This window comes from Crocodylus siamensis, chromosome 4, assembly GCF_052110815.1.
Source record: "Crocodylus siamensis isolate JL-2025a chromosome 4, ASM5211081v1, whole genome shotgun sequence".
NCBI lineage: Eukaryota > Metazoa > Chordata > Crocodylia > Crocodylidae > Crocodylus > Crocodylus siamensis.
The window spans coordinates 232,237,437-232,251,665 of record NC_143398.1 but is presented as its reverse complement, the minus strand read 5'-3'; the positions used below and the strand labels follow the sequence as shown (position 1 = coordinate 232,251,665).

At 41.4% G+C, this 14,229-nt stretch overlaps 1 protein-coding gene across 6 annotated transcripts in view; it reads right to left on the bottom strand.

The window, feature by feature from the left end:
* The window catches only part of NCKAP5 (NCK associated protein 5), a 702,047-nt gene that overhangs the window by 56,336 nt on the left and 631,482 nt on the right, over positions 1–14,229 (bottom strand). The gene's annotated exons all lie outside the window — the stretch shown is intronic.

Here is a 14,229-nt window from a genome sequence, read left to right as displayed (position 1 = left end):
TAAAGGATTTGCTAGCATTTAAAACCAGTGAAAGGAATGATGGGGGGGAAGGCATCTTGAAGGAAGGTTTTTAAAGAAGAAAAATATTTCTCATTTAGCCAGCACAGTGTTAATTGTAAATGTAATTGTAACTTCTAGTGCTGTGGCATGAAACATTTATTTAATTAAACACAGCCAAACATCACATTGAGATATAATTAAAAGTACTATCAAACAATAAACAAGTGCCAAAACATTCAAAGTGGCAAGACTTAGATTCCTGTCATCCTGGCGTTTAAAAAGATCATGTATTAGAAATTAATTGTTGCTCTTGAGGGTTGCTATGAAGGGATGCTATTCTCTGAGTGGCACATTATAAAGGGCTGGAGAGAATTCAGAGAAAAATAGTCATGAAATTAAGAGCAGACATAAGAAACAGTAAAAGACCAAAAGATAAAGCTTTCCCTCCCAGCCACTATCCAAACCATTGCTCTAACGTATGTAGGAGGGGCAGGGTGTGGTGAAACAACTCTCCCAAAAGGCAACCATCTCTTTTGGCAGGTGATCAGAATCTGGCCTTCACCCACGCCTGCTGGAGCAATGGCAGCGTGGCTCATATCCCTGCTCAGTTCATCTCAACTAGGGAATACTGTGCCGTGTAGATACCTGAATTAGCCCAGGTACTGGAATAGCATAACCACGGCAGCGCAACGCTGTGCCCAGGGTCATTTGCCCTGCTGTGAAGGCTCTGCATCTGCCATGAAGTGAAGATAGTTGCAACTGTGGATGCTCTGTTTGAGGATGGTATTTAAGAGTACAATCCTATCCCGTCACTGTCTATTCATACATACACATCCCTTTGCCTTGTACAGTAGAAACACAGCTAGGTTTCCCAAACAACACTGAAAGTGTTACGATGGTAATCTGCATATCTTTCAAAGATATAAACACCAAGGAGGAAACTTTAGCGCTAATGGCTTGAAACTGAGTATAATTTAGGTTAAATATCTGGAAACATCTCTTGACAATGAGATCTATCAGGCTGTGACAGAGACTCCCAGGGGAAGTAGTCGAAGTCCCATTGCTTGGGCAATTTAAAACTAGACTGGATAAAGAATTTGAGAACATACTGTAGAGAACAATTGTATCCTGGCAGGAGATGCACAATATGACCCAATAGATCTTTTCCATCTCTATTTTCTATGCCTCTATGTATTGATCTCTTTATGATATCCCCATTTGTTATTTAACTCTGTTATAGTTAGCTGTGCTCTGGCAAGTCATTTGCTGTTATTTTTCCTCTGCAGCATTTCTAATACTCTCCTTGAGGTTTGAAAATATTTCTCTCTTACAGATTTTGCTTTTGCCTTCTGATGTAATGAAATTAACACAACAGTTTTTATTTGACATATTCATCTTAATGGACCAAATTTGATAAGGATCCAAGGACTTATACACACACACTCAAAATTAAGTTGCTCTTTATGTGTTCAGTTTTTTTGTAAAGGAACTAAAACATTTATCCATTCAGCTACTGTACTTAAATGGCTCCTATTACCAGAGGATTTGAGCCCTTCATAGTCTGTAATGTATTTACCCTCATGACACTCCTGTGTAGTAGGGAAGAATCACTATCCCCATTTTACAAGGGAGAATTGAGGCACAGTGAGGGAATAAGGCTATCTCTGTATAGTAAATTTATCATACTTCAGATTGGTACCTTTAAAAAAAACTGCTGTGTGCCAAAAGGGCTGCTTCCTAAATTGGAAACTGTGTATCCATGTAATTGCCAGAGATGTGTGACAGTGCCAATTAGCCCATCCTTTTGCTAATAAAGAATAAACCTTTCCTTCTGCTAAAGTACTGCATGGATGCAGCTATACTGCTCCCGGTTTATGAAGTAGTCTGCCCAGAGCAGTGCAGACTACCTGGAACATGAGAAGGTATATCTGTGGCATTTAAGTTATATACTATTGTAAGTTATATACACTTGCCTAGATATATCTTTTATGACTTGCCAAAGGCCATATACAGTGTGTGGCAAAACAGGGAAAAAAATTCAGGTCACTAGTCTTAGGTGAGCAAGTTAACCACTGAACCATCCTCTCTGCATTTTCCTCTTTTTCATGCCACAATAAAATAATTCCTGAGAATTCTTTGGACTTTTCCTAGGAAATATTAATGTAAAGGAAGGTCAAATCCTATAGTTCATTCCTTGCCTTATGCTCTCTGCTGCCAGGGGTAAGAAATTGCATAGGTCAGGGGTTTTCAACCTTTTTGAATCACTGTACGCCCTGGTGGCTGGACGCGGAGCAGTGTGTCCCTGGCTGCCAAGCAGGGGGCGGCACACAGCCAGACATCAACTGGGGGGTGGGGATGGCGTATGGCTGGATGCGGAGCAGCAGCAGCCACCGCGTGCAAGCTTCCCCCGCCCCCACCCCGCATCCGGCCAGGTGGGCAGTGCCTGCGTGGCAGCGTGGGATAATGCATGGCAGCACTCTGTCCCCACCCACCTGCATGTACCCCCTAGGGCCTTTTTAAGTATCCCTGGGGGTATGCGTATCCACAGCTGACAACTCCTGGAACAGGTCATAAGTAGACAGTGGTTCATTTACTGTCAACATCTACCAGCAAAAGGAAATAATGGCACGAGAAGAGATTTCTCTTAATTTCTTTGGGCTGGAAAAGTGATGATGGTTAAGTGGGGTTATAGTCTGTAGAAGTATAAGTCTGGTGGCAATTCTAGGTTTTTAGCAGTACAGGGAATAAGATGGGAATAACAAAACTTCAGAAAACTTCAGAATCAAACTGTGGCAGGATGATGAGTGTACTGGCCACTTTAGGAGGAGAGGCAGCCTGGAAAGCGGCCAACAGATGGCAAATGGGGCTAATGAGAGCCTCACCTGATTAGGAGAGGCCTGGGATTAGACAGGATATAAGCTCAGACCCTGAGTGGAATAGGTAGTAAGATCCTGGAGGCTACCGTGGGAACATCTCTTAAGCAGGATGGGTGCAACCCTGGAATGCCAACTTGGAGAGTAGTCAGCAGCAGTCTGGAGGGGTGGGAAAAGGTCCCTAAGGGCCCAGGAGGGTGTGCAGAAATCGATAAAAAGGGCAGAGCCGAGCAGAAAGTGCAGGAGCCCAAGGGTGTGGGACCAGGAGGTCCAGAAGCCAGAGACAGGCTATTTGGAGGGAACATCAGTGAGTAATGACACCTGCAAGGCATGAGTAGTAGTGTAGGGGTGGAAAAAAACATGCAATTAGCCCATAAGGCAATGACCACAGACACCTGGTGATCGTTAGAATGAGAGCACATTGGGAAGTCCTCCCTTATACACATTAAGGTGTGGCAAGCGAATGAAGGGGTGACTGACCACAGAGACCAGAGTGAGTAAGGGCTGAAGGGACCACCCAGGAGCTTCACAGCAAACCCTGGAGGGCACCTTACTACACGAACATTTTAAACAAACCTCCCTTATGTTATTGTAAGGCCTGCTCCTACAACCTAATCTAAAATTCATTTGGAATTTTGCAAATTAAGGGCTTGCAATCTGACGCACACAATTTGCAATGTCTTTTTCCCTTTATAGCAGCACATTACCGTCAAGTTCTTTCACAGACAAATACCATTTCCTTCCTAATAGTAACACACGCATGGAAATGATAACTAGTAGAAGCAAATCGAACAACACATGCTAATAATGCAAGAAAGAGACAGGGGCCTTTAAAAAGCAAATTGAAAATGCAAGACTATCAACAATCTTGGGAGAAATTTCTGGAAAGAACACATTTAGGGCCAGAGATTCTCTCTCCTCCATTACTCACTTTATAAAACGTAGGAATGATCCATGAGAGATGCAGCTCATAATCAAGAGAAGTAAGTACACTAAGGGCAGTACTGATTGTTAAAAATGATTCTTGAAAAATAGAAAATCTCTGGCTACTCCTAAAATAATTGACTCAAAGTGACTGATCTCAGAGCTGACCAAAAATGCCTAAACTGATTAATTCAAGGAAAAAGGATGGATGCTTTTCACCAAGAATTGTTTTCTTGCATAGAGACTGCCTATGTAGCAGTCTTTGTGAAGGGAAATTCAGCTTATCAAACAACAGATTCTCCAAAGAGCTCAAGGGCAGTTGTTTAAAGCTGAACACCCACAACTGAGATGTAGTTTAAAAAAGTGCTCAGCACTCAGCAGCTTCTATTATAACTTTTTATAACCAGATTTGCAAAACTGCTATGAACCCAAAGAGCTGAGGGTATGAACAAGGTACAGTGACTTAAATCAGGGCAAGATCTTACTGATGTTCCATAATAATGGTCCACATACCTTCCAGTACCTGGTAAGAGAAGGCTAAACCACAGCAACTTACCTTGTTTCATTGACTGGTAACTTACTGTGGGCCAGCCTTCACTTACCACAGGCTAAGAGAAGGTACATGGAAAGTTACCTCGGAGCAGCTTTTAACTTGCTTCTGTTAATTTGTCCATAGTTATTTTGAATATACTGGCCCTTGATCTAGGCGAAGGCCTTCACAATATTTTACACTGTAACAATTTTTCACTAATAATTAGTGTTGCCACATCACAGCCTAAAGCGCATTTTATTTAGTACAAATATTATTTAGATAAATTTCAAACACTTCACTGTATTTGCCTTTTAACGTCCTTCATGGAACAGCTGCAGGACCAAAGAGTATGTGGCAGGGATGGCTTCCAAAATAGACTGCTTAAGCCGAGATATAATCATCTCAGGTTCTCCCAGCCTTGCACTGGGGCTTCAGTAGGCCAATTCACATCAGTAAACGCTGCACAATGTAAATAAGGGTCCATAATTAAACTCTGAGAAGTTAAATTTTTGATGCTGCAACAGGAATAATCAATAGATGAAAAATGATTCAGCAGAACATTAATGTCCCTAAAGGAGTCATATCTGAACTTAATTGCTTTGGCTAGGGAATTTTTTTGAGCAAGCATGCCAAGTGCCTTGCTTGTTGTTTTTGTTCTGTTTTGGTTTTTTTTATGTTTTTCCTCCAGGGAAGAGTGGAGTTAATGCATAGGTATTACTTGTAACAGCAGCCATTGATATTGTCTTACCATCTGCCATGCTACTGATGAAACAGTTCAGAATCAAAGCCCATAACTGAAAGATTTCTACCTCTCCCCCAACCGTCCTAACTCCTGGCTATTAGTGGGGGTGGGAAGCGGGGGGATCAGGAGTGGGTTCTAAAAAAAGTGTTTTGGAAGGGATATCAAGCTCATGCTTTGAATTTGCATCAATCTTTAGTTAGTAAGCACTATCCTGCATCTCTCTGCTGTGGGGGCTCTTCCATCTGCAGTGTTCCCAACTCTCATGACTTCTGGTGTTGTTCTTGAAGTCTACATTTCAGGAATGTGAAAAACTTAGCTCCTTCTTTTATCTATAGATAGATAGATAGATAGATAGATAGATAGATAGATAGATAGATAGATAGATAGATAAAAGAAAGAGCTAAGTTTTTCACATTCCTGAAGCACAGACTTTCAGAACAAAGCCAAAAATCATGAGATTTGGTAATACTGCATCTGGTACGGCCCACTGGTGAAGACAGGATGCTGAACTCGGCAGACCTTATCTGGCAAGTCCTGTGTTCCACTGGTATATCTCATATACTACTTAAAAACCAAGAGCAAGACCATGCATACCCCTAGGTTGGAAACCAGGGACACATAACTTTACCTCTGCATCCTGATACAGTCATGATACCCAACACCAGATATATTAAAAAAATTGGAGCTTTTAAAATACCAGCAGCACATTAGTAAACCTAATCATACATTACATTGCTGGGTTGTATATATAAATATCTAATGTATATCATGTTACCTATATGAAGGCTTACATAAAACGTTTCACACGTCTACTGTTTTCTTATTTCTCCTACAGATAGGAAAAACAATTAAAAATGAAATTAAATTAACAACAATTGAATAGATTGCACCACTGCAATCAGAAATATAGGCCTGAGCTTCCTGTCCTTTTCAGGGTAAAATTCCACATGGATATAAACAGGGATTTGAGCACAGACGAGGATTCTTAAGCATAAAAAGAAAACTTGTCTGTAAAGAACCAGTCATTCAGAGCCATGCTTGGTCACCTTTACTTGTGTATTTAGTAGCATCTTAATCCCCAGTGTCAGGTAATCTCCATAAATGATTTCAGCTTGCAAACTAGGTACTACCCATTATGAGTAACTTGGGCAAAATTAGGGCCTCTGTAACTTTAAAAGTCAGGCCTGGATTGAACCTCCATAAATGAATGTTCAACCTGGAGAGACCATATAAGTGTCTGAAATTGAGAAATTGCAATGGATATGCTAACACAGCCTTTAAATGCCATTTCTTGGATGCATTGCTTCAATAATTTATGAAAATATTCTTACTAAGGGGGATGTGTTGCAATACTTCTTTTTTAAACAAACCTTTAAAACAATTTCTCTTAAATAATATGAGCGCTTTCCAAAACATTCAATCAACCAAAGTGGTGAAGCGAAGATTTACATTCTACTCATAATTTTTTAATGTCATATATGAATAGAGTTCCTGACCAACTGCTTGACCTATTCAGGAAGTATTCAATAATACAAACAGATCACTTATTCCTTTAAATAGAACTCTTATTCTGAGAGAGAGGGAAGTGGGATCTCCCAGAATAAGACTTCTTTTTAAAGGAATAAGTGATCTGGTTGTTTGTTTGTGTGTGTGTGTGCATGTGTGTGGGTGCATGTGTATCTGTATACGTATATATTCTAATATTATAAAAGTCTTAGTCTGTCTTTCTGTCTGTCTGTCTGTAATGCTTTATTCGTGCTCTGAGTGGCTGTCTCAGCATCCAATCACAGTGCTCTAGACAGACAGGACAGATAGCAGACTGCTGCCATGACAGTGGGGACTGAGGGGCTGGAGCGGGGCAGGGGTGAGGCAGGCCAGCCCCCCATCCTTTCTTGGAAGCAAAGGGGAAGAGTGGGAACTGGAGCCCTGCCATAGCACAGGGGCCGGAGTTAGCCTCCCCCCCCCCCCCGATCTGCTCCTTGGAGCCAGGGGCCAGAGCACCCCCTCTGATCCCGCAACAAGAGCTGGCAGGGAGGGGAGGTGGGGGGAGGAGAAGGTAGGGGGCGGTTACCAGTAGCTGCAGCCACCACCCTGCGGCTGCCACCTGCCATCGCACCGGGTCTCTGCCCACAGCCGTCCTGCCAGGCCCATGCCCACCTCCGCCGCTGAGCCTACCGCCACCTTCAGGCCCAGGCCCACCACCACTGCTGCCAGGCCTGTACCCACCGCCACTGCTGGGCCTGTGGCCAACACTGGGCCCAGGCCCGTGACCACCACTGGGCCTGGAGGCACGGAGTGGTGGTGGCATGGCTGTGGCAACGGCCACAGGGGGGAGCAGGTCTGGGCCCAAAGCTGCGGGGTGAGGGGGCACAGACCCAGGCCCATAGTGGTGGGCGGTGGGTGGGTGGGGGCAGACACAGGCCTGGCTCTGGAATGGGGGGAAAGACCAGGGGTGGGAAGGCTGAAGCAGCAGGGGTGAGGGTGGGGGGAGAGAACCCAGCCCCAAAGAGGGGACAGGGCCACTATGGACGGGGGTTGGTAGGAGGGAGAGTGGCCTGAACCCAAATTCCCGGGAGGGACAGGGTTGGGCCTGAAGGGGCCCTGCCACCCACCCCCCTGTCATATATAAAAAATCTAAGGTGCTTTTTGAGTTGTGAGGATTATCAGGTTTCACGGTGTAATAAAAATAATGCTCTATAATACCGAATACTTAACTCATGGAATCCCCTAAACTTGAAATAAAATGTATAGCATACAAGGCCCTGAGCACAGCAAGTTAAGTCCTTGCTTTTAAGCACAGTCTCATTCGAACTTACTGGACCATCCACATACTTGAAGTTAACTATGACAAACTGAAGTTTCCTGATGTGCATGCAGGCAGGGACTTTTGAATGGAACTAGTTTCAGATTCCAGCATGTCATAATCAAATATGTGTATGGATCTGTGCTCTGAACTATAGAGGGTTGTCAGCTACCAATATCATGGCCAAAAGGGTCAGGGATTTCTGGAAACGGTTCACTCATCACAACAGTTCCCAATCAGATAGAACCACAAGGTTAACATAAATGTTTGGCTGGTTAGCTTAATGTTATTATTGCAAGAGGAAAACATTTATTTCAAGGCACTGACATACTCAGTTTGTATTTATATATAGCAGAGCTAGGAAATTGTGTGCAAGACTTATCTATATGGCTTATCATTAAAAATACCATTGGAAACCAACCCACCTTTAAATTTTAAGTAAACAGAAAAATATTCTAAGGAACTACAAAATGTGTGTTCAAAGAGAATATAGGGTTTTTTCATTCAAAGATGACTTTGTGTAGAGTTCTGGATTTTTTGGGGGGCGTGGGGGTTGGGTTCCCAGTTCAATAACCCTTTTATGAAAGTAGGTAAAATCTGCTGTGATGCTCCTAATTAAAACTAGTCTGATATTTTCTGCTATGGAAATGTTCAAGTTTTAATAAAACAAAAAACAAAGTTTTGGGCTTCAATCTTTTCAGTTTTTGGCTGAAATATTTTGACAAAAAAAATTCTGCAGAAAGCAAACAGTTTTTGCAAAAAAAAAATAAAAAAATTAAAAGTCAGTTAAAAACCTGGAAAATGTTCAAGGACCCCCTTCTTAGTTTCTCCAAACCTAAGTCCTCAGAATAATTTTGGAATGTAGAATAATATTTGAATGGCTTGTCTGGAAAGGACAGTTTTCATCCAGAGTGCATTCAAAATGAGAAGGACATAATCCAACCAGTAAATGAACCCAGAAGAAATAGTCTAACAAATATTCCTCCTTTGAATTAGAAACTTCCATTCTGTCTCTTTAAATTAAAGTGGCATACACAGCAGATGATATGACCTGCCTTATGAGACAGATAGGGTGGTCAACTAATTTTTTTTAGTATTTTGTAAAATGCCAGCTTATTATTTATCACTCGTCCTTCTTTCATAATAATGTCTCTGATGTAAATAGGTCCATGCAAAATTGTGTTACCAGTTAATAAACATCTTTAAGCTACATGTGGTATTGGCAGGGAGAACTTAAACTACAGATGGCAGAACAGATCTCTTTATTTGCACATCCTTCTCTTCATCTGCAATGCTGAAGCAACCACAAAAAGTGAATGTTCTCTTGCCAAATCAATGTCATTTTTAAAGTAGACGATTTCTTTTGGGCTTACACCATCCTTTGATCTAATTAATCAGAGATGAATGCATTGGTTGTTTACTCCCTGGATCGGAAGCACAACCTTTATGCAAACCTGACAAGGCTGAGAATGTCTTGGGTAGAGTCACAGTGATAAACATTTGTCCTGATTTGTATGGTCCTAATTTTCTCCATTCAATCACAATATATTTTACATTAATAAAAGTGAGCTATTTCTCATTTATACTAGGCATCATAGGAGAATCAAGCCCTTAGTTTTAAAGGAGGATTTGAAGGCTATGTCCATATGGCACAGAAGGTGCTGCGGCTGTGCAGATAACCTGAACTTGCTCTGCCCACAGGAGCTCCAAATCTAGTAGTACAGTCATGTTACCAGTCCAAGTTCACTGGGCTAAGACCAGCTTCTCAGTCGAGCTAATTAACTCAAGTACAGCACTGAGCTGATGTAGCTGTATCCTCCAGTTCCAGCGCCAGGCTGTGTACAGCACTGTCTGGATACACATATCCATGTGCATTTGGTCCAAATTTAGGGTTGCTTGCATGTAAGGTCAGATTTCAGGCTCATTTATAATTAAAATTTGTCTACAAAAATATGCCCCTGACTTTACCTGCCCTTCCCTATCTATTCAACCTTGTTTCTGTTGCTTTACCCTGTCCAGCCTTTTTTTTTGCTTCAGTAACCTGCTTGTCCAATTCTATCACGGCTGACAAATGTTGTTTTCCATGACCTTTCCTATTCTTGGAGTGCTCTTCTTGAACTGAAACATGAGACTACCGCTTGTCTTCATTTATCTCTCTCCCCAAAACACATATGTGCTTACATCAATACATACACAATATAGTTTGATTAGCAATAAGTAATAATCCTCTTTCTAAACCACTTCGTTGTGTACTCTTTGGCCTTTGTGAAACTTCCCCTCTTTTAATCATGACAAGATAGATGGTAAGTTTTTCCAGCCAGGGTTCATGGTGAAAAGATGGGCCTCATTTATGTCAATAGGATTTTTCCCATTGAGAACAATAAGGTTTCAGCCCATGTACTCTTTTTTTGTATTATGACTTGCACTTGGCACTTTGGGGGCAACTCAAAATAGAAACAAAACAGGAGTCTGTAAGAACAAATGTTTATAAGGACATTTTCACCTATTCCTCTTCTTCCCCCACATGAGCTCTACCTCCAACTAGTTTACCAAGACTTTCGGGATTTCTTCTTTCTGAATAATTAGATACAGGAAAACAAATTCTGCCTTGCCAGCATGCCATGCCTTCTTACTGATGGGTGAATTCTATCTCTATAGGTAGGAGGGGTTGCTAATTTTTAAAACTGAAGTGGACTGACTAGGTGTGAGTAAGGCTAATCAAGGAATGTTTTGGGGAAGCATCAGACAGGGTAAATCTTCTAACGTCCCTTTAGTTATACCTTCTCACCTATCAATTGTCCTTAAGAGTTTGCAAGCGTTCTTAAACCCTCCCAATGGATAAATAATAAATGAAGGGAAAGATCAATCCTCACACCAGATGTACAGGTGGCATCCAAGACAAGCAGCAGAAACAATAGACTCTTTCTACTACACTGCAGAAATGCGGTTCTTCCATGTTTCCATGATCCAGATGTGTAATACCACAACCCGAGAGAAACTGGCCATGTGTGTCACATGGCACACTTAATTGAATGGGTTCAGAGTCATTAATAACAAGTTCTTGAGGGAAATTCCTGTACTTGGGGTTTGTAATGATAGCCACAGGTGTTGCCTTTGACTTTTTTAAAAGATCAGTGACAGTTCACTGAGACTGTAGAAAATAGGTACTGGACTAGGACTCAGGAAACTGAAAGATGATTTGAGTATCTGCCTCAGGCACGGGCTTACTTTGGTAGTCCCTTCTACCTTGCTATACGTCAGTTCTCCATTCTTAAGAGGATAGTGCTCCCATAGTGCACAAGATTGTTGTGAGGATAAAACTGTTGGTATCAGACATTGGGTGCATCTATACCCAATGCACTTTACTGCAGAGTTGACTAATTAGCTCTGCAGTAAAGTGGCACAGTCTACATGTGCACTGGTATTAGGGTGCAGTAATTTACTCTGCCAAAATGCATGGCTGGGGCATGAGGTTGCTGAAGTGCAGGGGATGCCTACTGCCTAGCCCCACACTTCAGCACCCTTGTGTCCCAGCCAGCTCCTCTGCCACCCAGTGTCGCCACCAGGAACCTGGGGCTGATCCCCCTGGACTCTCTGTGAGGCCAGGGCTGCTCCACCCAGGTTCAAAGTGCTGTGGTCTCAGGTGCATGTGTAAACACTGTGCCTAGGGGAGCAGTTTTCTCTGGTGCAAACTGTGCTAGCATTTATTATATTGTCTTAATGGCATGTCAATGCACTCATATAGCATATGTCTACATTGCACCCAACACAGCTTAAAACTAGCTGGTTTGGTAGCTGCAGTCTTCACCTGGTTAAGCTGGATAACCTGGTAATCTTGACTGAAAAGGTTAGGAACCACTGATTACATGCTCTTGATGGAACCTCTCGTAATTGGAATGTAGTCTTCTTCCCATTATGGGTGCCTCCTTTGATTTTCGGTTCTCTACTGGACAACACCAGTGACGGTTGTCTCAGACTGCCTATGTTGCCCCTAGTAGCATGTTGGTAGCATTGATTCAGTTATAAAAGTGGCACACCAAAAGCTCCAAATTTTGCAAATGCAGACGAAAAATGTGTGATGCATTTTGGTAATTTTTCTGCTTTTTTATGAGCATAAAGCATGCCCAAAATAGAAGCCACATCCCTGTTTAACAAGGCTTTAAATAATTTATATTAGTAATGCCTTCAGGGTGATTTTACTTAAGAGGAAAGGTAATAATGAGTTACATATATATCTATACCTGCTACTGACTGGTTTTATTTCTCAATTAATGAAGTGAAAACTTGTTAACACAGACTTTCTGAGTGACTTTCAGCTGAAGTATAATCTTTTTCATTTCAGTACACAAGTTCAGATCCTCTAGACCAGATGATATTCTAATCAGTGTCTCTGAAAGCTAACTGTATGTAAGCAGGATGCAGCAGTTGGTGACAAATGGTGATGATTTAAAGCCAGAACAATGAATACTGATTTCTTTCAGAAAGTGTGTTTTTCCCATAACAAATGTGTGTAATATAAATGCTAGCTGGTGTTTCAAAAACACCATTAGCTTGAGCATGTGGGAACAGTGTAACATACCTCTCTGCCTGTTACGAACTGGAGGCAGACAAATAATTCACTATAAATAAATATGATGAATTCTGTTTCCTTTTCTCCTTTCTTTCTGTCTTCCTTTTTTCTTTTTGACAGCAAATTGTCCATAGGTTGTGAAATTCTCAAGTTTATTTGGTAGTAAAAATGATGCATACATTTCTTCAGTGAATATTTCTTGGTTGTAGATACTGTGGACAGCATATAATGAATGCTTCAAATTTGTGCCAAGTTGACTAATTACAAGTTACATGATAATACTTTTCTACTTGGAGGCCTGGCACAAAGCTTACTGAAGTCAGTGAAATATCTGCCACTGACTTCAACTGGATTGGGAACAGGTCATGGATGAGAAATAGAAATAACAATCAGATAAGAGTAAGAATTTTGAATCAGATGCTCAAGCAGCTCACGTATACATGAGCAATATGGCGCACCATTTTTTATAAATATTCATGCTTCTAAAACCCATTCACTACAGTATTTGTGGAAAGAAAACAAAAAAAATCAATCAAAATGAATTTATAATAAAATGTGAACAGGCATTCATAGAAAACATTTTGCAATATTTGCTCAGCCCTACAAGTATAGTTAATGGAAGCACAAAGCTAAACTTCCACACAGGCAGGTGAAGATGTGTCCATAAAACATCTTAACCAGAAACAATAATTTAAAAAAGCAAAATAAGGGAACATCAGATTTATATGGAAAATAATAGTGTAAAGTACCTTGAAGTAACTGGGATAATTAGGCATATTCCCTGATATGCATGACAGAAACTAGGAGAAGTTGGGCCAGGTCATAAAACAGAGTAAATCTACATAGCTCTGGTGGCTCCTGAGCTGGGGATCTGCCACTGATTAGATAATATTTTAAATCCAGAATAAGAGTTCTTATTTGAGCAGATGCTCAGTATGTAAAACAGTAATCAGAATATTAGGTCTGTACAACTGCAGGAAGGGTCAAGCCTTCCTTCATTCCAGTTACGTGATTTGGTTACGTAATTTAGTAATTCTGGGTGGCCAACAAATAATTGTGGCTAACAAGAAAGTGTTGATCCAAAAAGTTAATACTCCCTATAAAAACAAAGAAAGGTAGAAACAGTAGGCTATGGCAGTGCTGCAAGAAAACTGGCAATTAAACAGTTGCTATGTTTATTATTTCTTTGAAATACAAAAACGTATTTGTCTTTGGCAGGCTGAGGAAGGAAGATAACATATTTTAGGAGACACTAATGCATGTCAGTTTCTTATTCATAATGACAAGATTCTCCATCACCTTCAAACTACTGGAGTAGCAATTACAAGGGGACAAAGAAAACTACATCCCATGATCACAGACCCCTTCACACTGTCACTTAAGCATTAATCTCTGACAAAAGTATGCAAGCCCCAAATAACACGTAAGGGCCACTACACCAGACAGTACCTGCCACCTTCCAAGGTGCCCAAGCACAGACAGAGTTGTCTCATCTGCAAAACACTCTTTAGCAAAGAACTTAGTCCACTAAAACACACAAGAAAAAAGGAAACTCCAACGCTCTGCTAGAGAAGTCATTGATTCATAAATTGGAAGGGGCTGGAAGGGACCTCGGAAGATCATTGGGTCCAGCACCCTGCACCAGGCAGGAAAGAGAGGCGGGATCAGGTGACCCCAGCAAGGTGACTGTCCAGTCTTCTCTTGAAGGTTTCCAGGGTAGGTGACTGCACCACCTCTGGAAGGAGCTCATTCCACAGTCTGGACACCCTGACTGTGAAGGAGTTG